This window comes from Hippoglossus hippoglossus, chromosome 1 (assembly GCF_009819705.1).
Source record: "Hippoglossus hippoglossus isolate fHipHip1 chromosome 1, fHipHip1.pri, whole genome shotgun sequence".
Classification (NCBI taxonomy): Eukaryota; Metazoa; Chordata; class Actinopteri; order Pleuronectiformes; family Pleuronectidae; genus Hippoglossus; species Hippoglossus hippoglossus.
The window spans coordinates 1461388-1487630 of record NC_047151.1 but is presented as its reverse complement, the minus strand read 5'-3'; the positions used below and the strand labels follow the sequence as shown (position 1 = coordinate 1487630).

At 37.4% G+C, this 26243-nt stretch overlaps 1 long non-coding RNA gene across 1 annotated transcript; it reads right to left on the bottom strand.

The window, feature by feature from the left end:
• Nucleotides 1-7222: 7222 nt before the first annotated feature.
• LOC117777026 lies at nucleotides 7223-24921 on the bottom strand. Its single transcript, XR_004616544.1, has 3 exons — nucleotides 24778-24921; nucleotides 10705-10711; nucleotides 7223-7233 (listed from the first exon to the last, which is right to left on the bottom strand). It is a non-coding gene; the product is annotated as an uncharacterized LOC117777026 (long non-coding RNA).
• Nucleotides 24922-26243: the final 1322 nt, after the last annotated feature.

Sequence of the window (26243 nt, the reverse complement as noted above, 5' to 3'; positions counted from 1 at the left end):
TAAATTAGAGAGTTGAATTCAGTTTTCAACTTTTCTTTGGGCTCTTGCCTCATGCTTGAGAGGGCTTTAACCAAGTTTCCGGCTCAGCTATCTGATTGACCAGCAGGACAGCCCAACTTTCTGTCACACACACATTCAAGGATTATATCCAACCTCCTTCCTGACATGGCTGCTAACTAGGCATGAGCGAGTACACCATTATCTGTATCTGTATCTGTATCTGTTCAACCAACTAAATTATCCGTAACCGTGCTCGGAAGGGGCGGGGTTTAAACCGGAAGTTGGGATTTTAACCCTGATATGGATATGGGTTGATCAGAAGTTATATTGAAGTTAAATATTATTATTATTATTATTATTATTATTATTATTATTATTATTATTATTTTTTACTGGTGCTGCTATCATTAATAACATCATTACATCTATACATATCACTCTTACCTAGGGTTGCAAAGGGGTGGAAAATTTCCGGTAAATTTCCGGAAACTTTCCGGAAACTTTCCATGGGAAGTTAAGCTCGGGAATTTTGAAAAAAAGAATTTACCGCAAATTAAACACTGAGCAATAAAAACATCATTCAAAACTCTATTTTAAAGATGTATGGAATGCAGCACACACTGCACGTTGAATTTCAACCCTGCACAGTGCATTCTTCCATCACATGCACAGTGCATTCTTCCATCACATGCACAGATAATTCCCAGCATCCTGCACACTACAGCTATTGAGGCCACACTACTGCATTAGCCCAAGGACTAGTCAGGTAAGTTTTGATGATATTACTGGGGAAAATATATTAGCATGCTGATTGAGGATTGTTCATCTGTTCATCTAGCCTATTTCTATTCATTTATCCATCAATTGTAAAATATTTTTAAAGACGATTACAATTGTTTAGTTAACTATTTATATCTCTGGCATTGCATTAGTGTTTTTTACAAGCTTTTTTCTCATCTTATTCTACAGAACAATGCCACGTGCACTATCTCATGTGTGGAGACATTTCATCCCAGCCAATGTAGAAGGAAAGGCTGTGTACATTTGCAAATACTGTGCAAAGACCTATGTTAAGAATGCCACAAAGATGCAGAAGCATATAGTCAAGTGCCCAAAGTTTCCTCAGGGCTCAAATCAGCTTATGACAAAACAAAATGTTTATATTTATGTCTGTATATGACAAGGTAAATACAGTTAGTATAAATTACCCACACAATTTCCAGTTTATTCCTGTTAATTCCCGTTAATTCCCGTATATTCCCGTATATTCCCGTTAATTCCCATGGAAAGTTTCCAACTTTGAATATTCCCGGAATTTTGCAACCCTACTCTTACCATTTTCATTATAACAACCAGTCTGACAGAGCTTAATTATGATGGTTACACAACTGTTCCTGGTCTCTCTCTCCTCCCCCTCCCCTCTCTCTTCTCTCTCCTCTTTTCCACCCACCTGCTAGAGGTTTCTAACCATTAATGGAGTTTTTTCTCTTGCTCATTGTGGGAACTGTTGGGTTTCTCTATAATTTGATGGTCTTGACCTTAGCATGTACAGTGCATTGAGATGATGTATGTTATGATTTGGCGCTATACAAATAAAATCAAATTGAATTGTACCAGTGCTTTGTAGACAAACTTTCTTCAGAAGAGCCAGTCTATGAGTGTTGTTGCCATGATGCAGATCAGCACCCATGATGCCTGGGAATATTTGTGTCAGTTCAATACAAAACATATCAATTAATTATCAAAACGTTCTGAAGGGCAAACTGTTATTGCTGGTGGGCCTGTTTTGGCTGATGAGCAACCAGTTGATGACTACTGCTCTAGGAAAACATTTATTTTGTTTAATTCTTTGATTTCCCTTCCCCATATTAAGCAGAGATGATGCACCTTGCAAAAAAAAACAGTCTCAAAGAAAAAGTGACAAATGTACAAGTGAGAGAATGATGGAGAGGGTGGTGGAAAGGGGAAATGAGAATGAGAATGAATGAATGATTAGGTCTGAAGAGGATCTCAGCAAAGGAGTAAAATATGAAGCTGAGCAGTTAGCAAGGGCAAGAAGAATAGAGCAAGGGAGGACTGAATATTTGAGAAGGAAAAAGATTCATGAGGGCTTCAATAAAAAGCTCCAGTGAGCACAGCACAAACAGACAGGCCTGATTGTCTTTCTCTCACACACACACATACTTGTACAGTATGCACACACAGCAGGGGAATTTGATATCAACCCTGTTTATTCAAACTTTTCCTCCTTATCACACAACAGTCTTGCCCTTCCAGAGAATAACAAGCGCTCTTCACCAAACTGCTGATCTGAAAGACAGCACAGAGGCACTAATAATGGCAGCACAAGAACAGGTGTGTACATAGTGTACAGGAACAACTGTGCCTAGTGTGGCCTGGAAGTCCAAAGGTCAGGATGGAAGACCGTTCCAAGGGTGGTTGAGAAAAGAGCCTGTGGAACTTCCCAATTCAGACGGATAAATGGTGATGGCTAACAAACCAGACATTGTGGTGCTTGAAGGCTGTTTTGGTTTACGTATCAAAATCAAGAAGAAGGAAACACAAAAAATTCCAAGGGCCGAAAGAGGAGCTAGAGAAGATGTGGAAAGTAACGGCAACAGTGGTGCCAGTGGTAATCCAAGCACTCGGCGCTGTAACCGCCAAACTGGGACAGTGGCTCCAGCAGATCCAACAAACAACTTCTGAATTCAGCGCTCCGAGTTTGCTCCTTGCCAACTCCAGGTTGCCTCAATCAATGCTTTAATAATGTGTTGTTCATGCATGAGATCACAAATGAGCAATTTTAAACTGTTAATTCCTAATGATGAATTTTAATGCAATAAGTCTATCATAATTCGTGTGCCCTTACATCAAGTATTTCCAGAAGTTTTTTTTAACCTGTGAAACAAATAGTAAAAAAATAATGATATTTTAACATGACTCTTTGAAGGGCAGAAAATTACCAATTCAATTTCTGATCAAATAGCCCTATTATCACAAACTAAAATCATTGTTTAAGCTCCTATATCAACTCAAGACCAAATAGCTCCAAAAAGTGCAGCCTGTATTAAAAATGTACTCCAGGAGAAGGAAAAATGGAAATATATAAAAAGTTATCAGATTTGAACTGCCTGGCGTATACAAACAGTCTGTTGCAGTCATAGTCAACACGTTAATTCGACCGAGTGTCTCATTGCTATGGATTCATTCACAATTCTGAGCTTGACTGAAAGGCATTGGTTTCTTTGCAAAAAGTGGCTAAATGAGAGAGAGAGAGAGAGAGAGAGAGAGAGCGAGAGCGAGAGAGAGAGAGAGCGAGAGCGAGAGCGAGAGAGAGAGAGAGAGCGAGAGAGAGAGAGAGAGAGAGAGAGAGAGAGAGAGAGCGAGAGAGAGAGAGAGAGAGAGCAAACTATCATTTCCTGACAAGGTTTTCAAAGCACATTTAGGTAAGAGAGGTGATGTCAACTCACTGTGTGTTTGTGAAACAAAGCAACAATTCAAATGTTTGTAAAGCCATGTATTAGCCCCTGACACAGTTTCCTCTGTGTTATTAGATGATATACACTCTCTCCCTGTGTGTGTATGTAAAGTGTTGCTTCATTATGTATGTTCTCTGTGTGCCCATCACAATCTATCACACACAAACACACACACGCACAGAAGTATATGCAAAAAATATTTACATGCAGCACAGTAAACCCTACATACAAAGCAATATCCCCATTTCCTGTAGTTTATAGTCAAATATATTATAATACTATTGTAAATAATAACAATAACAACAGTTAAATAAACATCGACCTTTGTTCTCTGCCACACTGGACCAGTCTGGACTGAAGTCAAAATGGCAAATTCTTAAAAATGTAAAAATGCACTAATCCCACTTTTTGCCGTCTTTTTGTCACATCAGATACATGAAGTCAGACCTATCTGTAATGGGCACTCTGTTTTTCTTTTTCAATTTAAACATATCAAAATGATATTCATAATTCTCGAGATGTAATAAAACATGGGGCTCTACTGTAAAATCAAATAGTCATCATAATCATACGTTTATGTTTAAACACCAACACTCAATGCAGCACGGTTTAAATAACTTACAGGACCTACAGTCTTCAACATTTTTCAGGTTTGTGGAATATACACATATGTTGCTACAAAGATTAATGGGTTAATTTAATTGAACAATAACATTGGTGCATTCCTCATCACAACCTATTAAGAGAAGCACTACAGCAGCTTAGTATTCTAAATTTAGTTATTCATACAACTAAACTGAATCATTATATTTTAAAGAAAACATAATCAATGCCTGGAACATTTTTAGAGACAACATACATTTTGAAAGAAGCCTACATTTCTTATCAGCAGCAGAGTTAATTGAAGTGGTTGGGCTGGACAGAGAGTTTAGTAAGGACACAGTTCTGTCCCACCAGAGACCTGTCTGTGACCCTTTGACTAAGGTCAGATGGAGGTGGGTGTCTTGCATTGTACCGGTATTATATTTTTGTGTTTTTACATTAGTAGAGAAAAATATATCCATTAAATCTGCAAGCAGCATTGAACAACCCCTTACACCCTTGTGAGCGAGATGCAGTGAGATGCAGTGAGATGCAGACACGATTGTACCACAGAACATGCACCAAATCCACATTATATTGTTACCCCCCCGGCCCTTTGTTTTTGTCTGAGCAAATTAAAGAAAAAACAATAAAACCTACATGAATGAGGCATTTTGAACTATCTTGTGTTTTGTTTGATGCAGCAATAGCTAATTGTAAAGAGCCTGTGGAATCTTACTCACTCTCCTAGGACATTTTAATGTTCTGTTTTCTAATACATATGTAATAAAAAAAAATCTATTTCAATCTAATTTACAAAAAATGACAGATAAAATTATTACCTCAGAGTCAAATTAATACGTATTGACATGTGTATATTCTATCCCCTGCACTCTCTGCATTTTCTAAATAAAATGCATTTGAATATTTCTTTGTGTATTCATAACTCATTAAAATATAATAACATTATTAATAACAGCATCACAAGGGAAGTTTTAATCATTGGATTCTTGGGAATATACATCTAACTAGAATGAGAACGCACAATACAACACACACACATACACACACAGACACACACACACAATAAATACGATTGCCCAACCAGAACTAACAAAGGCCCACAACGGACAGTCCTGTCAGCACAGCGAGGGGAGGCATATTGTAGCGTGTGTTTGTGTGTGGTTGTCCGTGTGTGTGTGTGTGTGTGTGTGTGTGTGTATGTGTGTGGCTTCCTTTACACACCAAGGAATGGTAATTGTCTCCAGGGAAAGTCTCTTCTGCTTGTCATAAGCAATACTCATTTACACTCAAAAATTGTGTGTGTGTGTGTGCGTGTGTGTGTGTGTGTGTGTGTATGTGTGTGTGTGTTAGTGTGCGTGTGAGAGAGAGAGAGAGAGAGAGAGCGCGAGAAAGACAGAGAGAGAGAGATAGAGAGAGAGAGAGAGAAAGAGAGCACGAGAGCGTTAAAATGAAAAACCCAGTGTGCCTGTGTTTGTCATAAGCAAAATACTGGACTGGGATTGTGTGCGTTACTCTACATGCTGTGTGTGGCAGAGAGTGTGTGAAAAAAGCCAGTGTGTATGTCAATAGCTCATGTTTTTACAGCCACACAATCTGTTTGTGTGTGTGTGTGTGTGTGTGTGTGTATGTACGCTATATGCCACACTCATTTAGCCTCAGCTGCTGAAGAGCAGGGAATTCCATTAATGATCATAAAACCTATTTTTATTTTCTCTGTTTGATTCCCTCACTTTCCAACACATGCACACAAGCGCGCGCGCACACAGACACACACTCAAACCCTCTTATGTGCAATTCTGTGAGCAGGGGCGATCGTCTCAGTTATTACATAGACTGTTGTCTGCCTTGTTACATTTTCACTTTATGAGCTGAGAGCCTAACACGGTCCCTCAATACTTAGCATAGACAGCATCTTAGACGGTGTGTGTGTGTGCGGCTGCTGTTTTCTTTTCATCAGCAGATAGGCCACTGGGTCCTGAACTACTTAACAAACCCGACTATTTAATAAGCACAGCAGGCGGAAATGTGTGTGTGTGAGAGGGTGTTTGTGTGTGTATGTGTGCGAGAGAGATGAACTGAATAAAGACAGACAGAATGAGGAAAAGACATAATGATTATGTCTCTGTGACAGAAATCATGAAGAGCATTCCGTCATTCAAGTGATGTATATTTCATAGAAAACTCACTGGGGGATTCAGAGTTGTCTGTCTATGTGTGTGTCTATCAGGTGAACCCAGATTAACGGCCTAACTGATCTCTTATGGATTTAATTGATTTTGAGTCTTGAATGTGTATATTAAATAAGATGAGTTTAAAAGATATTTAGAGGTTCTAGTAGCATATATTAAACTTCCACTCATCGTAGATTTTTCAGTTTGATGAGAAGCATAGGTTTCATAATTTATTCAAAAAAAACATAACAAACCAGATGCAATGAACTAAAATTAATTCAGATAAATAAGAATTAAATTCACATTTTAAGATGTTATGCATATTTTTTATTAGAAAACATAGACACACTGGAATTACAGCATATAATCTTTGAAAGAAAGTACTTCACAATACCACTGTACAACCATGGAACTGCTTTAGTCAAAATGAACTGAAAAGATTAAGATAGAAAGATTAAGCAAAACTTAAAACTTTGTCTGAACTGTACTCCCACCAGGGTCAGTACAAGTCTTACAGATGTTCACTTTTCTGAAACATGACAATGTTTTAGAAAACATTGTCATTTTTGAGCTGAAAAAATTATAACAATATTCACTAAATTCACTAAATTCAATTCAATGTTATTTGTATTTTACTGAATCATAACATACATTAGCTCAAGGTAATTAACATAGTAGGGTCAAGACCTTACAAAATTATAGAGAAGCCCTACAGCTCCAAGCAAGCACTAAATGTCATCGGGGTATGTTTTTAAAATGCTAGAAGTATTAATTAAATAGTATCTATTATCACTGTGAGACTGCTGTAAGGCAATACTTCTAAAAAGGTTTGAGAGTTGCTGGTTTATTATTTATTATATAAGATTCTGATTATTATAATTGTAGCTTTCCAACCACAAATCAGTGTGATCATAAATATACAGTGAACTCTGAAATGGTTCTACCGGTGACACCTAAACGATACCGTACATTTGTCTCTCAGAGGAAGTGATAAATATAGCCCCTGTCATAAACATTACCCACATCATTTAGAAGTGACTGCTTAACATTGTTACAGACATTGGTTGAGGTTAGCCAATGGGAGCAGGGTTTGATTCTGGATGGAAAAATGGACTGTGTGCCTTGTGAGAGTGAAACCCTGATGCAGTCCATCACACTTCACACATACTCTCCCCTGAAACCCCTCCACCGTGCCCTGACAGGTTTTACAGTGTTGAACTAAACCACCCACCATGGTAAATCCAATTGGTCCAATATTATGTGCATAATAATAATAATAAAACCGTATTGAATGTCTGTGGTCGTTGAGGAACTTTCTCTTACATCGAAGATGGAACACAGTGACTGGACGGCAACAGATTTTTATCTGACACCAGTGCCACAAAGCAGTAAAGCAGTTTGTTCATTTTGGAAATGAATTGCTTTATTTTTGTCGGCTCAGTGGTATTTGGCTTCGCTTCAGTCGACAGTGTGAACAATAACCTATTGAGTATAATAGGCCTGTTATATTTTTAATAAACACAGCAGGCAACTGCAGTCTGCGGAGGCTCGTAGCTAAATGGATGGAGAGATGGTCAATGACTCACCATGGAACACTTACTGCTGATTACAGAAAAGCAGCACTTGCTGTGCATAAGGCCTGTGTGTGTGTGTGTGTGTGTGTGTGTGTGTGTGTGTGTGTGTGTGTGTGCGGTGTGTGTGCACATACTGTATGTGTGCATCTATAATGTGCGTGTCACTTGCACAAAATATCTTTTTTAGTGCATGAAACCTAGTATGTGTATCCATGCTTGTGTGTGTGTGCGTGTACTTATGAGTTACAGTTTTTCATTAACACACAATAATATGTGTGTGTCTACATGAGTATGCAAACACTTTCTCATCCAAATTTCGAAGTTGTGCATGCAGTCAAATGTGTATGTGTGTGCATCCCATTACTTTGTGTCTAAATCAAACCCAGTCTTAGCAGTTTCTCCTCCTCAGCACCCATTCACCGTCCCAGTGCTCCCCACACAATATTAGATATCTCCCCCAGTCCCTCTGCACTGGCAAGGCTCACCAGCTCACTGTCTCGATACATGCTTTTTCCTGCCTGCGTGACGTCTTTATGTCTGTCAAACAATATCAGGTGGAATCTCGGGTGTAACATATGATCAAAGCGCTGAAGGCAGGGAGTGTTTTACCTCTATTGTCTTCCAGAAGAACAGCTTATGAAGATGAACCAGGGAGACATAAAGGAGAGTTGTTGTTTCTTTTCAATGATCAATAACTTTCCATTCTTAATCAAGTTATATTAAATCTCCCGAATTTAATATTGTGAGGATTCCAATTACTAACTATCTCATAAAGTAAAATTACTGAAGAAAAGTGAACTAGTGTTCATATTCATTTACTTTAAATGCAGCCAATGTCTTATTCTTTATCATTATTTATATATTATTACTGATGTATTTTTATTATTGCAGAAGCGGCAGAGAACAGTGAAAGACGCTCTCACATAAACTTTATAATATACACAACTTTTGCTGATTTTAATAAAAAAACATATCTACTTTAGTGGCCAGCATTAAACTATTATGGTTATATAAAAGAAGATTTATAAATTAAATTAAAATACCGTATTTCTGAAAAGGCAGGATACAGCCCAACATCATTTATAGCTAACACATATTTTCATTCTGTCCCCTTGGCTGGTAATAAAAAATTTAAACTACTATAATACTATACATTATATATAATTTAGACAAAAGATAATCTTACATATTGTATAACATGTATACATCATGTTATTGTCAAAATGATTATAGATGGATTATTAATACATTTACATAGATGTGTTTTTTAGCATGTTTCATAGTATTGTAAATAAATGCTCCTTCATGATCATCCAGTGAGAAGATAATATTCAGTGTGTTTTTCATTTAAGAGTACGAGAAGACAAAGGAGATGGGGGAGTGCATGTGGAAATGTTAAACTAGTGTGGCACTATGTGCTTCGTATTATTTAATAAAACTTCCCGGTGAATATTTTCTCTTTAGTAATAAATCATCAATTCATAAAAAATATTTGTTGTTATTATGCAGTATGTATACATAAATCATAAAATCATTCAATTACACATATCATACAGTAAATCAGTGTTAAAACATTATAAACATATATTTGCAATGAATTCATTTAAGTGAGAAATATGTATTTTATTACAATAAATCATCGCACACATTTTCACGCCTTGCCAGTATTTGGCCCTGACCCTAGTTGTAGAAACAACAGATGATTAATTTCAGGCTCCATGTTTTATCAATCCATCGCTTCCTCTATTTAATTTACACTCCCATGAACGATAAGCGCATCATTCTGAATCACAATGAACTAATTGCTTCTGACTTGGTGTCATTAGAATTAATTAAACCAGGTTCACCTCCCAATACTTCATTTTATGGCTACATTTTAGTTTCCAGTTAATGTCGCACTTACCGTATCCTCTCCCTTTTCTTTTATGATAATGAGATGTGTCTGGATCCCCTAAACAAAGTGGGATTTATTAATTAACTAGATGCAAATATCTTTAACATATTTAACACATAAATTATGTGCACATTTTCTTTCCAATTTACACTGTATGGATCAGAGGGACTCCATTAATGAGGGTTACATGAAGTCACAATTTGTAATGTCTCAACCTTTTAAAAGAGAACATAAACACATGTATCTTTTATTGATTAAAATGTTTTACTTCAATTCAAAATTATTTGTATAACTCTATATCACAATAAATATTATCTCAAGTTATTTCACATTGTAAGATTTACAATATTTAAGAGAAACACAACATTCCCCACAATGTGCAATACAGTGCAGAGAAAAGAAATGAAAGAAGTACTGTATGAATGCATCACGTTTCTATACAAAGTATATTTATTTTACCAAATTACTTTCTTTTACAACAGTTACATTTTAGGCAGGGGACACATTAAGATGTTTGAAGTGATATAAGTCTGGGATTTATAATATCACATCATATCACATCATGACTGCATTCAAGTCCAAACCTGTAAGGCTACACAATGCAATATTTTGAGATGTCACTTGTGGGCTCATTTATGAAACAGTGAACGCTATTAGATATTACTCACATCAGATATATAGCTTCTATTTGAATAAATAAGGACCACAGGCAGCAGCACAACTGTATTTTTTTTAAAAAGCTGAACAGAGTATAAAACATTTAAGATATGATCAAAATGAAACTCTGTCATACTGTCTTTGTGTATTTTAGTTGTGTCGTTTGTATCAATACATTTTTTTGTGAACACATTTTTTCATAAAAACAGGAAATAATATATGTTATGAATGTGTTTTGTGGACGAGGGATCCTTCAGAAACAGTTGGAGGTTATGTAAAAGAGGACAAGAGGATTTGAGCCTGTAGAAGTGTGTATGTGCAACGCAAAATCTGCAAACAAATGCTTCATAACCAGTCCCTTATTCAAGAGATGTAATTGCTTTTGCAGATCAACTTTTTTTGCATTCACTTTTTGTCCTTGTTAATTTCAAAAAATGTTCTGCCCTCTTAAATGCGTTTTGCCTTTTTTGTTTGTTTTTTTGTTTTTGGAGTTTCCTGTGCATGTTTTCCCTTAATTGACTCGAACGCCATCTATAATCAGCATCGTTCTGCTGCTGTTATGAGACTGATGTCATAATGTTCACCAAACATCTCCAAATTAGCTGATTACTTCAGCCTCTAAACCCTGTAAACAAACAATAAAACCATTTTACTGAGCTCAATGCCAGGGTACACAATGTCCCCAGAGCTTCACATGAGCCCAGTTAGAGGCAAGATGAGTCCGACTCGGAGAATTGAATAAAGTGTACTCATTAGAAGGCCCTGATGTGGTACACTTCATCACTTGTTTTGGCATCAAATCAAAACATTTTCCCTGTGGGTTTTCACCACAACTGTTAAACATTTTTACTACTTGTGTAAACATTTAAATGTCGGGCAAAACATGAATAAAGTATTTGTCACTATTCAAGTTTTTTAATGTCCCTCTGAAAGCTCACTTCACTGACAGCTCTTGATGGCGATGGAGCCTGCTGCCTCACTCACTGAATCAGAACTCAAACAACTGGCTGTGAAATACATGCGCAGTGGTGGGACCGCCTTCATCCTTCAGTGAGAACCACGCACGTTGGAAAAGTCTTAAGATCCTTTTATTGTTTTCAACACTGACTTTCAATGGAGTAAAAAGAAAAAACTGAAGCGTGAATGATCTGTTCTGAAAGATATAATAATTACATTTTAATTACATTTATATATGTGAGAAAATGTGTTGGCAGAATATTAAGGGGCAATCAGATTAAAAATTTATAATTGTAATTAGAATTTGCAGAAATGCCTAAATTTTTTATATGTTACATACAATTATGACAGCTATGTTTTATTAATCAAATCATTTTAATTATCAATAAAGAAACACACACACACACACACACACACACACACACACACACACACACACACACACTGACACACATTCAATTAGATGACCAACTAATCAACAGAAGAAAAAAGAAAAGAAAACTAACTAATAATATATGAATAGATGACATTATCATAAATATAATATTGTAGGCATACATACTGTTATTGAGGGAGCCTGTGCCAGTGTGTTCAGTGTGTTGTGGTCAGCTGTGTCACATGTTTGGTTCAACAAGGGTTAAAGAGAGAGAGAGAGCAGCCTTCATAATACCCTCCCTCTCCGTTATCCTCCAGACTCCATCCAGTTACCGACAGCCTCGCGCTCCCCCCGGTAACACTCACTCACTCACACACCCTCTGCCTCCACCGCTCTCCTCTCCTCTCCCACACACACACACAGATACACACACAGACACACACCTGCTGGAGGAGGAGGAGGAGGAGGAGGAGAACAGAGCAGAGTCACGGGGCCCAGAAGAGCATCTGGTCTCCTGTTGCATCAGACACGGCGGAGGCAGACGAGCACCGGGCGCTGCGCGGCTCCAGGTAAGAACTGTGACGGCCTCAGCTGCCGCTTTGTTTGACTGTGCGCCTGCGCTCGGAGCAAGTTGATCACTGAGTGTGGATGTGGAAGCTTGTACTTGTAGTAGATGCACGTGGGAGTGAACTGGCTGCGTTTCATTGAAAACTCCAGACAGTAAGTGAGAGGCTGTGAGGTCAGCTCCGGAGCAGCTGATGTGGTTCTGTGTGCTCCAGCTTGGTCCAGCAGGGCAGGTGGCTGCTGGGGGTGGGGGGGGTGGACATGCGCACTGTGCCAAACTCCGGACAAACTTCCCTTCACTTACAGCACTTAGAGGGAGGAAAGTTATATCAAATGAGTTGCTGAAATTCACTGAATTGATATCATTTCAATTAAATTTAACAAAGTGTAGTTAGTGTAATTGAACAGTTAAATGTGGTCTTAATTAGAAACTTGATTTGAAAAAGAAAAAGTTGGATTTAACGTACAGATGTTATTTGCTAGTCAGCAGTTTATTATATTATATTCACTGGTAAATATGTCAGTCAGGACACTTATTCACACCTCAGACACATGTGTGACACTCCTCCTGTGGCTCTTTCAAGCATCTCTTTGGGTTCGTTAGTGTGTTTTCCACAAATGCATGAAGCAGAACCAGTCACCAGACCCTAAGGCCCTTTTTGTCACCTCTCTTTCATCACTCACTGCAGCCTGAAAATAAGTACGCATTAACTAAAGCAACACGTGTGCTAATTAACTGGAACCATGAGATGGTGTGATTTTGCTGGGGGTAGTGTGTGACTGACACTTTTATTTAACTTTTTTCAAGGGGCTGTGGGGCATTTCTGCCTTAATTATACTGTGACAGGGAAGAGGACAAGAGGGGGTGGTGGTGGGGTTTGAGACATGAGTCAAAGGTCCCTGGCTGCACTTGAACCAGGAACGCTGCAAATGCATAGTGAGCATCATAAAGCCCTTTGCAACATGTGACACACCAGTGCACACACATACATGATACACACATAAAAGCATAGTAGACTATAGACTATAAACATTATATACTGAATATTTTTTGTAAAACAGCTGCTTACAATTTAATGACATATTTATCTGTTCAATACATTTTTTTAAGCCCTGAAAACTGATTTCTGAAAGTTAAGTTAATTGTTCTCAGTGTTGACGGGGTTCTTTGGATGAACACTTTTTTCGGGCTCATAGATGTATTTATTTGATTTCAATATATTTTACTAGTTGATGAGGGCTCAGTTTGTTGCTCATGGGCAAATCGGCACAATAGATGGCTGGAAGTACTGAAAACATGAGTGAAGCCGAGCTGACGGCTTCAGGGATGTGCAGTGTGCAGCTGTGAGAAGACAATTACTTCTTCAAGTAAACTTGAATGAACTTGCAGTTGCAGGCTCAAGGTGGTTGAACAGTGCCAATAACACAGCCGAATACTGTTGTCACACATGTATGCTTCTATAAGGTGGCATCCAGTCTTCAGTATTAATTTTACACGAAATCCTACTGTGTCCCTGAACTGTTTAAAAATCTAAAATAAATATAATCTGCAATATTTAGAGTTCATGTCTATGTAAACACAAATTCCAAGAAACAGACGTTTTCTTTCAGAGAAGCGTTAATCCTGCTCAGCCTCTAACCAAGAGAATCATACCTGGGTAAACACCAGGATTCAGAGTGGGAGGCTCACCATCCCTGTAGGGATAAATGTTTCATGCTATATACAGTACAACATGAAGTAAGGACAAAAAAATATAAACAATATCTCTGCAGGTGTAATTGACTCTTAAAGATATACAGGTGAAAAATATTGAAGTTTTATTTCATCTTTCCTTTGATTGCATTGCCTCTCTGGTTTAGATTCTTGCATTTTGAGATCACAACCCTGATATCAGTTCAGTTTGGATTATACATATATTGCTAAATTGAACACGCTGTTACATGCATTCTACCTCGTACAATGTTGATATTGTAGTACATATAAATTCAACCTCAATGTGCAATTATTAAACCCTCAAACAATTAAAAGATTATTTTTACAGTTGTTAGCATTGACGCAATGTATCAATACGTTTTGACATCTAATTAAGATACAGGTAATTATTAATATCTTAATTTGAGTGTAATAATTGATACATCAAGCTTAGTGGTAGTTTCAAGTTAATTAGTATGTTCAAATCAAATTGAGTTCATGAATTATGGTTAACATGATGACATACTAGTGTGTTGGCTCTGTTTTCTTTCACTCAACATTTTTTGTCATTTGATGAGTTTTATTTTGTAATTTTCACCATATTTTCTGTCTTTGTTTGTCTTTCAGTTCAATTTTGTTCCTTTTTCTATTCTGTTTTTAATTAATTTCTGACTGTCTGGGGTCTTTAATCCTTATGTATACCTGTTTTTAATGAGATAATTTATTTTCTCCCCTGGAACAGTAACAAAGGAAGAATAATAGTAGACTGAGGCACAGTCTGTTGCTGTGTTTATGAGGTCCACCCAGCTTAAAGCAATGCATTGAAATACAACAGACCTGCAATTAATCCTGTGTTCATCAAAGTTATGTTCCGTTTTTGTTGAAACTCGGTTAATAAGGTGCAGATACAACTATTGTGGTTTGTAAGGATAGTAAACTGCACTTTACAGTTCATGTTATTTAGTCCACCTTTATTGATAATGATGGGGTGGAGATAATAAGCCTCTGAAATGATAATAAATTTGATTCAACACTTTTTTCAACAAAAATGGAACAGTATAACATTCTTGTTGGAAGGGTTTATTGGCACATTATAATGTGACTGCGTTCATTTCAACGTTAATTAATAAGTAAATAAACAAGTTAAGTTAGATTATTTTATGCGTTTGTATTATGTAGCTGATGATTTTTCTTGACTGCAAATATGCTACAAATCCTAGATCACTCATCTTGCAGGAAATTAGTCAATAGTCATCTTTTACACATGTATGACTTCAATGCAGCACTGTAGCAGAAAAACAATAAGATTGGGTGAAGAAACTGAAGTGATATCTGATTTATTTGTACTTTGGCCTTGGGGAGGATTATACCGGTGATGCCAGCCTGAACATTGACTAAAAAACAACCTCAGCAGTCTGATCAGGCAGGAGATGTTCTCAAGGTTCACATCCCACATTATGAAATTCTGCGATTAGCTTTAAAGAAGGTCTATGCTTTGTTTGTTTCTTGGGGATTTCCTCTTCATCAAAGATGTTCTGGTCAATAAAAGAATCTCCAAAAGGAAACGTTGTGGACATTTTCCCAAGTACATATTTAAGCTTTTTCCTATCATTAAAATTTACTGTCTACTGCCAGTAATTAGTATACGTAATGAGTTTTACGTATTCTTATTTAATTCTGAGCTGTTGTATATTAAAAACTTTAAAATAGGTTCTTGCTTTGCTCCAGTGAAAATTATGATAATGGAATAACAACAAATCTATAATATCAACAAATAAATTGCAAATGCAAGCAAACAGTTGCAGAGGCTCACCTTTCTCCATAAAAAAATAAAGAACTTCAAGGTAATTGTGTTGTTAGAATTCATCACTAAAATAAGACGTCTCGTCATTCAGGATACTGAGCTGAACGACCCATTGCGCCAACAAAAGAGCTTTAGGAGAACAACTTGATAGATCAATGCAAAGGCATGAGAACCAATAGGATCATTCACTGAATTAAATAGGAAGCAACTCAGGTTGTCATTAAAGACACCATGAAGATGGAGTGGGAGACAGAGGGTTTACTGATGAAGCTAACAAGCATACAAGCTGTCAATGAGCGATCCCCAATTGATTCACCTTCTCTTTGGTCCATGTTAGCATCCTGTCCACAGCAGCAATTTTGAAAGTATATTTTTACATACTTTATTGGATGGTGATGACTGTGGACAGAGAAAGCAGAGGAAGGGAGAGAGGAGGGGAATGAAATGCAGTCGGCCAGGAGTCAAACCTGGGACTTCCTGATTGAGGGGCTGGATGGCCACATGGTTGGTGCCTTAACGATTCAGCGGTCACATTCTGATGCAGTTAAAGCATGATAAATGCTGTCTTCCTTCATAGAGGAGTTTGCAGATTGACATTAGAACCCAATGGACATACAGTAACTGGAGAGACAGCTCAACTTTTGTGTTACTGAAGGTAATCCACATATTCACTTATTGTAAGTCGTTTTGGATAAAAGTGTCAGCTAAATGAAATGTAATGTAAAATATTCAGTTAACTCGACATTTACCACAAAGCTCAATGACCAAAGATGATACAATTTTAGTCCAAAAGACAAAATGTGAAAGAAATATGATACAATTTTTCAGCGATCTTTTCAGGTATAACCTTTCACATTAAGACTAAATTAGCATCTTTCCCAAACCTTTATAGTTACCTTTACATGTCTTGATCTGGCTGTCACTTCGATCCAGAATGACTCCGGGCTGAGAAATAAGACTAAAGTTTCAGTGCAGTAGGAGAGCTTGAGGTACTAAATGTTAAACTGTTCAATAAGACAATGCGCAGGAGATGATGTTAAGAAGTACACCAAGTGGTACTTAGACATGGGTATGTAGGTTTTAGAGGTTTGTTTGAGAGGTGCTATTCTTGGAAGAGATGATTCAAAACAAGGGTCTTGAAGATAGCATTTGGGAGCTTGCTCCAACATTAAGAAACCTCAAAGGAGAACCGTTTGGACTGTGACTGCGGTGTGTACAGGGATGGCAACGCCAGTTTGGTCCTCGTTGGAGGAACCTAGTGGCTGTGAAGGAGCATAAGCCTGTATGATTGAGTTGATTGCCATCTAGTGACTCTTTATTTAACTGCCGTCTGCACTTTCCACATCAAACAGTAGGGGGTGCAATTATAATGTTGTAGTCGTCATCATTGTTGTCCAACAGCAACAAAAATGTCTTGAAGGTCGTAATTTTCTTACATTTCCTAATGCTACAGTGGTCGCTGCTGTTATTACAAAATATTAAAGATAATATATATTTACAGTAGTATAAACATGTGATGTACCTTAAACTATATGGCACTTAGTGGATGATTGATCAGTGGTGGTACAGGCCTGAAACAGTGACATAGGGAATGAGTTTGAAGCACTGACCCTATCCTGTTGGCCTCAGTTGATTCAAATCATTCTGCCTGCTCTCATTGTCTGGATCAGATTCAAGGTAGACCATGTACAGATACATTTGAGATGTTTCCCTTGCCAATTAATTCTCTTTTGTGACTTAGTTTTAGTTGTCACATCATTTTCCTCATTTTCCTTTATTATTAGGTCTTCAGGTCCCGATATGAACAATAGTAACGGTTTGAGAATAGCTATGACTGTACTGACAAGGTAGATAGCCAGAAGAAACAGCCAGTATCTGTGTCTATTGGTCAGTCAGTCTCTCTGAGTGGGACAGTGGTAGTAGGAATCTGTGCCATGTGAGGACATTTGGGTGAAATATGTCCTGAAAGCCACAGCTTTCAATATAGGTGTTACACAGTGTTAACTTATACTCCACATCAAACAATAAACTGCTTCTGCTTGAGATAGTCAGGTCTCTGGAACGTTCTTCCAATAGTGCACCTTCTCACTGATATAAGGATGAGGTAGTGTTCAGAAATATTTGTACTACTGCTTTGTAGGCTTCTGGAAATTCAGTCAATCAGAAGACAGTATGATTAAAAAGGCCTGTACCAATATTGCTTGCTACGGTCAGCCTCAACTAAAGGGCTGAATAACAGGTAGTTTGAGATAAATAAGGTCTTAATTTGGACGATGAATAAAGCAAAGCAGCTCTAATGTAGTCCCAGAATAAAAACATAGAGCTATAAATAAGCATAATGGGTCTCCTTCAAGGCATGGTATTTGAGCTAGTAGCCCATCTCTGACTCATTGTGATACTGCATCATTACTTGTTTCTCTTGTTGTCTCTTGTATTTCCTACACCACAGAGACTTATTACTGATATGTATCAGAAAGTTTAGTAGAAGATGAAGAAACAATGAGACATGAAACAAAACATTTTACCTTCTGCTGCATAACATCAACAAAGCTCCTCAGGCCTGTAGATGAAAAATGGTCTTTGCTATTGTGTGCCTCAACAGTGAAGCCATTTTCAGAAGAAGAACAGACACGTTCAGAAGATTTTCAGAGAATTGAGTGTGGAGTTTCTCATCAGTTTGCCTTTCATACATGCACAAGTTCTCTTCTCTGACGTGTTTACCAGAACAACAAATTCAGGATTCAGGCAAGATGGCAGCTCTTATCACCATAAACTCTCATGACATCTTCGTTGGTATCTACTACGTGCGTGGTACTGCCTTTTCATTGTCTTTTTTCTTTTCTTTTTTGCATCTGTCGTCATCAACCTCCCCCACTAGCTCGCAGGGAATCGAGCAGGGGGTCTCCTGCTGTGTTCTCACATCGGACTCTTCGGACTTTCTGCGGACTTTATACCAGGGGGTCTGGCAGAGAAAGTCAGCAGAATCTCCAGAGGCTGTCACTCTGACATTTGGGATCACACATGCACTTCATCTGAAGGAGGTGCGGAGAATCTCCTGAGTTCAGTGCATGTCTGAAAGCAGCTTTGGACTGCTGGGCATCCTGAGAGATAAAGTCTAGTAAGTGGACCTTAGGTTAAAAAAAATTCAGACAGCATATTCCATGGTCAGGAATACATTTCCACTCCAATGTAGATATATTTATTATTTGTCAATAAGTCTACAAACTGACTTATTGAATTTCTGGTAATAAACAGCCATGTACTCTCTGGTTCCACCTGCTAAAATGTGAGAACTTTCTCCTTGTTACAGTTTTCAATGTAAATTGAATTTCTCTATCCTCACTGAGACAGAAGTAAAGGTGTGTTTGTGTGTGTGTGTTTGTGTGTCTGTGTGTGTTACTTTTTTATTTTGCCCTTAACAAACCCTTAACCTTTTGTGATTAGAAAATAAATAAATTCTAACAGAAGTAAATAACTGATTTGAATCACTGAATGCAGCTTTCTATCAAGGACGCTGACATCCTGCACAAATCCATGATGCACAAGACGCAGTTTAAATGAATGAGAGATGGCTGCTGAGATAGGAAGATACTGATAAATGTATTAATATGAATGCAGCTGTGCTATCCTCTTCATTTCCTGGTGTAGAGGGAATTTTGACTTTGAACCCTAGAGTCATTAGGCTGTGACACCAGAGAGGGAGACAGACAGAAAGACGGACAGACAGACTGCAGGAGAGAACAGCAGACAGCTGTCTATATATGTCTCTTTATGAATATCCCAAAGGTTTCACCCAGTGTTGTGTTTGTGTGGTCAACTATTACCATTCAACAATGTTATGCAATATGGATGCCACTACATCTCAATTTTCTTTCATTTTTGATAGTGGCACACTGGCATTTCCAAAATACAAATTCCACCTGACACCAGAAACCTGTATTTGCAAGATGCTGGGATTCAGATGTTTCAGCAGAAGGCAACAATGCCATACTCTAGCTTTGCCCTATGAAAAACGTATACCAGTAATATCAGACACCATGATTTCCCTTTCTAGCTTACTTTATTAGGAGAAAAAGAAGAATAACAGAACTGATATTACATGAATGATACATACCACTGTGCTGTAAATTGAATGTCCAGTGTCACCCTTTGAGTATGCCAAAGAAGGGAAAAAGAAATTACAATATACCCAAGTGACAATGCACCACGTCCATGCATAAACCAGACAATATGCTCACAGTGGAAACAGATGACTGGTGAACATCCGAAAAAGGTGGTGGTTGATGGATTATTTTGCAGAGTCAAGACCAAAAACAAGAGCTGGGCATTATGGAAACAAATCTAATGACAATATTTTTTTTCATATCAGTCGATATCGATATATATCGCGATATAAATCAAATAACCAGAAAACAACTTTTTTTGCACATGTGTTTATGTACAATGTTATCCTTATGAACAAACGTTTTTTTCTTATCCAAAAAACAGATTTTACTTGTACAATCATCTTGTGTCAATGCACTTTACTAATAACATTTTATACAAACCACTACATTGAAAATGTGTATATAATGTACTAATCAGCATTTCTTTTTGATTTAATTTCAATTTATTATTATTATTATTTTTTCTATTGGCTTTTTCTATTTCTTTATTCTTGTGTCTACCTCATTCTGACGTGCCTGCTGCTGTTACAACTGAATGTTCCTGGTGTTTGGATCTATAAAGTTTTATCCTATTTTATCTTAAATTCTCATTATGATTGGCTGTTTTGTTGCCTGTGTTGTCCGTCAAAACATGGATGGGATGAGTTATTTCGACGTTATATCGACATGTCTTAAATTTCTGAACAGGAATCCAACCCACACAGAGGGGTGAGATATGATTAAAAAAAACGCTGAACAGCCACAGGGATTCTGGTTTTGAATCATGATGACAAGGGGCGAAGATTAAAGCAACTATGAGAGAGTGTTCATTGTTGCAAGGATGCGATTACAGAGATGACAGGAGCTTCAGTCACAAAGGCTGCTGGCTGGTGTGTCTACAGGAACAGTGACTATACATCAATATATCCATTCAGATTTATGCAAAAGATGTGAGTAAAATGGGTCTGGAATTATTGGTGAAAGTGCACATTTGATGACAATGATGCTCGAGCATTAGTGAGATTTGTGAGAAAAAAATAGCAGAGCAACTCTTCCTCAGCGGAGTGAGAATGTCAACAGGACGAGAACAGATTTCGTCACCATGAACCCAGACACAATTGCATTACAGTGCTGCATCATTACAAAGATGAACATATATTTGAGAAGTACAGCATATATATATGTACTATGTCTGTTCTATGTGTTCTATAAGCACACACACACATACACAAATTACATTCCTTATTTTCTGATGATTATATACTTTATTTGTCTTCTTTGGCATCCTATATCTTTGGCACACACCCACACCCACACACACACACACACACACACACACACATATACGTGTGTGTGTGTGTGTGTGTGTTTGTATAGTGTGTACTGGTGCACTGAAACCATACTGTATATGCAGAGAAGAAAAGGTGTATGAAGGAGAGAGGGTCCTGGGAGCCATGTCTTATTTATTGTTAGGTCACTGGCATAGGGACCCACACTGCTAAATTATGAAAAATTTAAGAATAAGTGAAAGTACATGACTGACACACACACACACACACACACACACACACACACACACACACACACACACACACACACACACACTGCATTAATACCCAACATAACAAGTCATAAACAATCAAATCCAGGACTTAAGAGTAAGAACAAAACAAACATTCATTACTTCCTATTTATATGTTTAACATTGAACACTTCGAGGCTCCATATGTCACTCCCTCTCTTTGTCAGTCTGGTTCAACACCCAAACATGCATCCCCAATGTCCAAACTGATGTCCAGCTCACAAACATTAGAAGCTCCTCTAGGGTAGTTATTGATTTTCATCCTCTGCCTGTCTCCCACACAGACGTGGGGATTCATGTTGCAACACCCTGACACATGCAAGAAATCCCCCTCAGACGCAGTTTGAAAATTTCATGTGAGCCTGCAATGCGACTGGTTGGGTGAAAGCTCCTTTAAACTTGGAAAAAACATTTAGCATTTCTGCCATACCTATTGACATTTTTAATGTGTGTTCTTACTTCTAATCAATGTAAAAGCACCTGTCTCATACTCTTGAGATGTAGTACATCATTGTTGTCCTGCTGCAAACACATTTGATCGATTATTTTTAGATTTTTTAGATTTCTTTCACCTTCACTCCTGTTTCTTGGTGACATTTTATTTAGGTATTTCTCTCCTACCTAATACAGCTGCATAGTGCAGAGTTAATCTTCAAATAATAACGTATAAATATGATAATAATATAATAAAATTGTAGGACATTTTTGACAATATCTATTTATTGGAAATCAACAGTTTTCAAGCAACAAGTGCAGAGCTGCAGATCACCGGCAAAATGGCTGAAATACACACCTCTGCTTAATGATTTAAACTGATGGTTACTGTTTATTTCCTGTGTTTTGTAGTTTACTCGCTTACAACTCTATTTATATATGGCACAATTACAATTATGTACACACTCGTATATTACACAAGGAATATAAGAGACATCAACTGGGCTGCTCCTGATGCACCACAAATAAGTGATCAACCCAAAGAAAAAAGCTAAAGTACAATCTATGCTAACTGTTACTTTTAAAATAATAAATAATATACTGTAATTAGAAAGTTAATTAAAGTTTATTTCAATCAACCACTGGTTGATAAAGTTAAAAAATATTCTTACAATTAAATAAAGTATACAAATGTAATATATATAGAAGACAATGTTTGTGCAGGGTATGCATCACCCCTTTAAAGCTTTTCATTACTTTTGTTAAGTAAGGTGTCATCTTCGATGTTACATGTTTAGTTACAATGTAAATAAAACTATGAATTATATTCGTTTCCAATCCTTAGTAACATTACTCTGCCTTGTCATGTCTTTAAAAATTCAATCCTAAAAATAAACTACTGATACAATATTTTCAAAGTAGTGTTTTAGTAAAAACTAAAAGTAATGCTATACAAAGATAGTAATTAAAAGATTCTGTACTATTTTAATGAAGTTAATGACAATACTGTTACATAGTTTAAGTACTCATAGTAGTAAGTTAAATAAACCACAAATGAAGTAAAATAACTACTGTCACAAATTTTCTGAATTCCAGAAATTAGTCCAATTAAATACATTAAATTAAATTACAGTAAATGCCTTCCAATTAATTGATCGTGACATAAAAAACACACACATTTTTTCTTACTTTTGCATATTAAAGTAGAAGTTACACCTTACATTCAAGATGAATTGTGACTTTCTTGAAATGACTGAAGTAGAGAAACGTAAAATTGTAAAGGTTACGTATGGGCTGGACAAATCCTGCTCAGCATAAATGAATGACAGTGCCAGTGGCTCATCAAATTTGAATAATCAAGTGTCAGGATCCATAGATGCACAGCAGTCTGGCTCTCCGACTTGGCAATATTTCAATAATAAACTAAGTGTATATTTAATGTGTTTAATATTTAACATATTTGAAGACATCTACATAATGAAGTTATGGCTTCACGAAGGATGCCATACGACTAATTGATGGTAGTGGGCCCCAGCTTGGGCTAAGGCAGTATGATAATTAAATAAAATGTAGCCTTGTGTCTGCAGAGGTTATATTTTGAGGATACTTTTCTGCCAAACCAAAGTACTACAGGGCAGACACAGTGTGAAGCATTGTCAAATAATCCATTCCAAAAATTGGAACTGACCTCAATTTTTAGCATCTAGGAGCCATATGTGGCACTGCACCTGCTTCAGCTGTCGGCCATAGTGTTGGCTATTTCCCTCTGACAGACATAGAGATGAGTAGATAATGACTGGATTGTTATTTTGGGACACAATATAATATCCACAGCCTTTGCACCTGACATTATGAAAAGCAAATATTCAGTTGCTTGAAACGTTTGCATCCTTGAGGAACTTTTTATGCTTCAGTCTTAATTGCATTGCACTGATTGTAGTCTGGGCAGTAAATGCAGCCAAAATGCCTCTCAGTGCGCAATGAAAATGTTGCTGAACATATTTATTATAGAATCTAGGGCTAAAGATTTTATTAAAGAATTTAATGATCTGTCAGAGACCCCTTACTCGACTGTGATTCAAGTTAAGAAACATTATTTGTTATGTACAGCCTGAGTAGAAACTGAAACTGAAAAGCAGCCGCTTTGCTACCGAGCAACTTCAGACAAATTGTAATGTAGTTTGTTAATCATTAAAACTGGATTTGTCCTTTCCTTACTTAACCTTGCCTACTTCCATACTTATATCATTTTCTTTATTTTTTATTTTGGGTTGTGAGCTAATATGCACATGTGGCAAATGTGCATGCATGTCATTTTTTAACTGAGGTTTACCATGTCCATATTGACCTTGCCTACCTACAAAAAGTTGATATAGAGGGCTGCACTAACATGATAGTTGACATTTGTAATGTGTGAACTGGTGCCCTTACCAATCGTAGGCTGTAGATAATGGACAACCATAGCCTTTCCCACTGTGACCTGCACAATAGTATCGTAACACTACCAACGTTATGACTTTGATACCTGTCTAAATACAGACAACTATTTAGATATCCCCTTTATTTGTTTATGTACATTCATCTTACTACCATCTATTGCTTTAGTTTTATTTATATGGTTCAAAATCACAAATTATCCTCAATGGGCTATAGAATTTATACATTAGACACCATCCTGTATCTATAGAACCTCTATCTGTGATTCATCCACTCCTCTACCTTTGCAGAGTTGTGGGGTAGGGCAGGGTCGGGGGGCTAAAGCCTATCCCACTACGTAGACCTAATATTTGAATGAGTCAAACTGATGATCAAAAGATGGGACAAAAAGGAAAACCATGCACTTGAAATACAAGTCGTGCTGCTCCCTCTGAAACATTGGGGCAAACTGTTTTCAATGTGTTGCCACTTAGTGTCAGTCTTTAAAACTGCTCTTCATCCCCTTCAGATTAGATGACTTTTGTTACTGTGTGCAGTCTTATCTCAACATCATCTGGAGAGCTGCTATGACAACCACGTCTTCCAAACAACAAGAAGCAAAAATCAATAAACCTATCCATCCGCTGACACGCTAACAATGTGTGCATGTGTGCTAATATTTGTGACTCCTGTTAAAGGTTAGGGATGAGGTGTGAATTGAGTTTAGGCTACAATGAACGGAAGTCAATGCGATGTCTTGACAAGGGCAGCTGCACAAACGTGTGTGTTTGTGTGTGTGTCTTTTTTACAGTTTCTTGTTTCTTTCTCTGTCCAGGCCTCAGTAGAATTATAAAATCCTACTATAAGATTGTACTCAGTGGTGGATTCATAAAAAGTGCCACAGACTGGAACTCTCCAGGGAATAGTTTTGATATTTGTGTGGATCCCTAACCAAGAGTGATGTTGTTTGTTTATAGGGAAGATATATCCACTAAGTTCTACCACGATTTGTCTCAGTAACTTCTCATCGCAGATATGTATTTTCAATCATTTCACAAAGCAACACTTAGGAAATGTTTTATAATGGCTTCGCCATGTTGGCTTTTGGTGGATGCTATCAGTATACTGCTACAGTCCCATCTAGTGTGTAATGTTTAATGATACAAGATAGCCCGGGTAAGAGTGATAAGAGTGATAAGTGTGAGTGTGCTATTGTTGGTGGTTCTATTCATATCATCATTTATGATGCATAGTTACTCTAGTTCTGTGAGCAGAAGAACATTTTATACAACTACAACAACTCGTGAATGCAGTACTGCGGATGCACCATTGAGTCGGTCATAGTGCAAGCAAGTTGCACACAACCTCTTCCAAGCCACAAAGAGACAGGGAAGTTTTGCATTTGGAGGATTCTCTGATGACAACAGAAACTCCTTGATTAAATTGCATTATCTGCAATTAGTAAATGTGAGTGCTGAACGAGGTTAAATGTGTGGTTACTAATGAATATAAAAGGAGCCTGGATACTCTTCTGTTAGGTTTGCTTGGACACCATTCATATGTCCAGACATGTTTGATGCACTCTCAAAACATAAATCCTTGCAGCCGCCTGAGAGGCTCATTTAGAGAAACACTTTCTTGATGGAGGGGGTCTCAGCTGATGAATTGTAGGGACTGTAAACCATGACCGTTTTAGCAACCCCAAACCCTCCCCAGAAAGGTATTCCTCGCATGTGGCACCTCAGAATACTGCATCCATTAGCCCCCCCTATTGGGCATACTCACTATTTGTTAGTATTGTTAATGTCCTTGTTGTAATAATTAACAGGAGACCCTTCATAGAAACATACACCAACATGGCAGGGGCTCTACTCAAACCACCCCTCTGTGG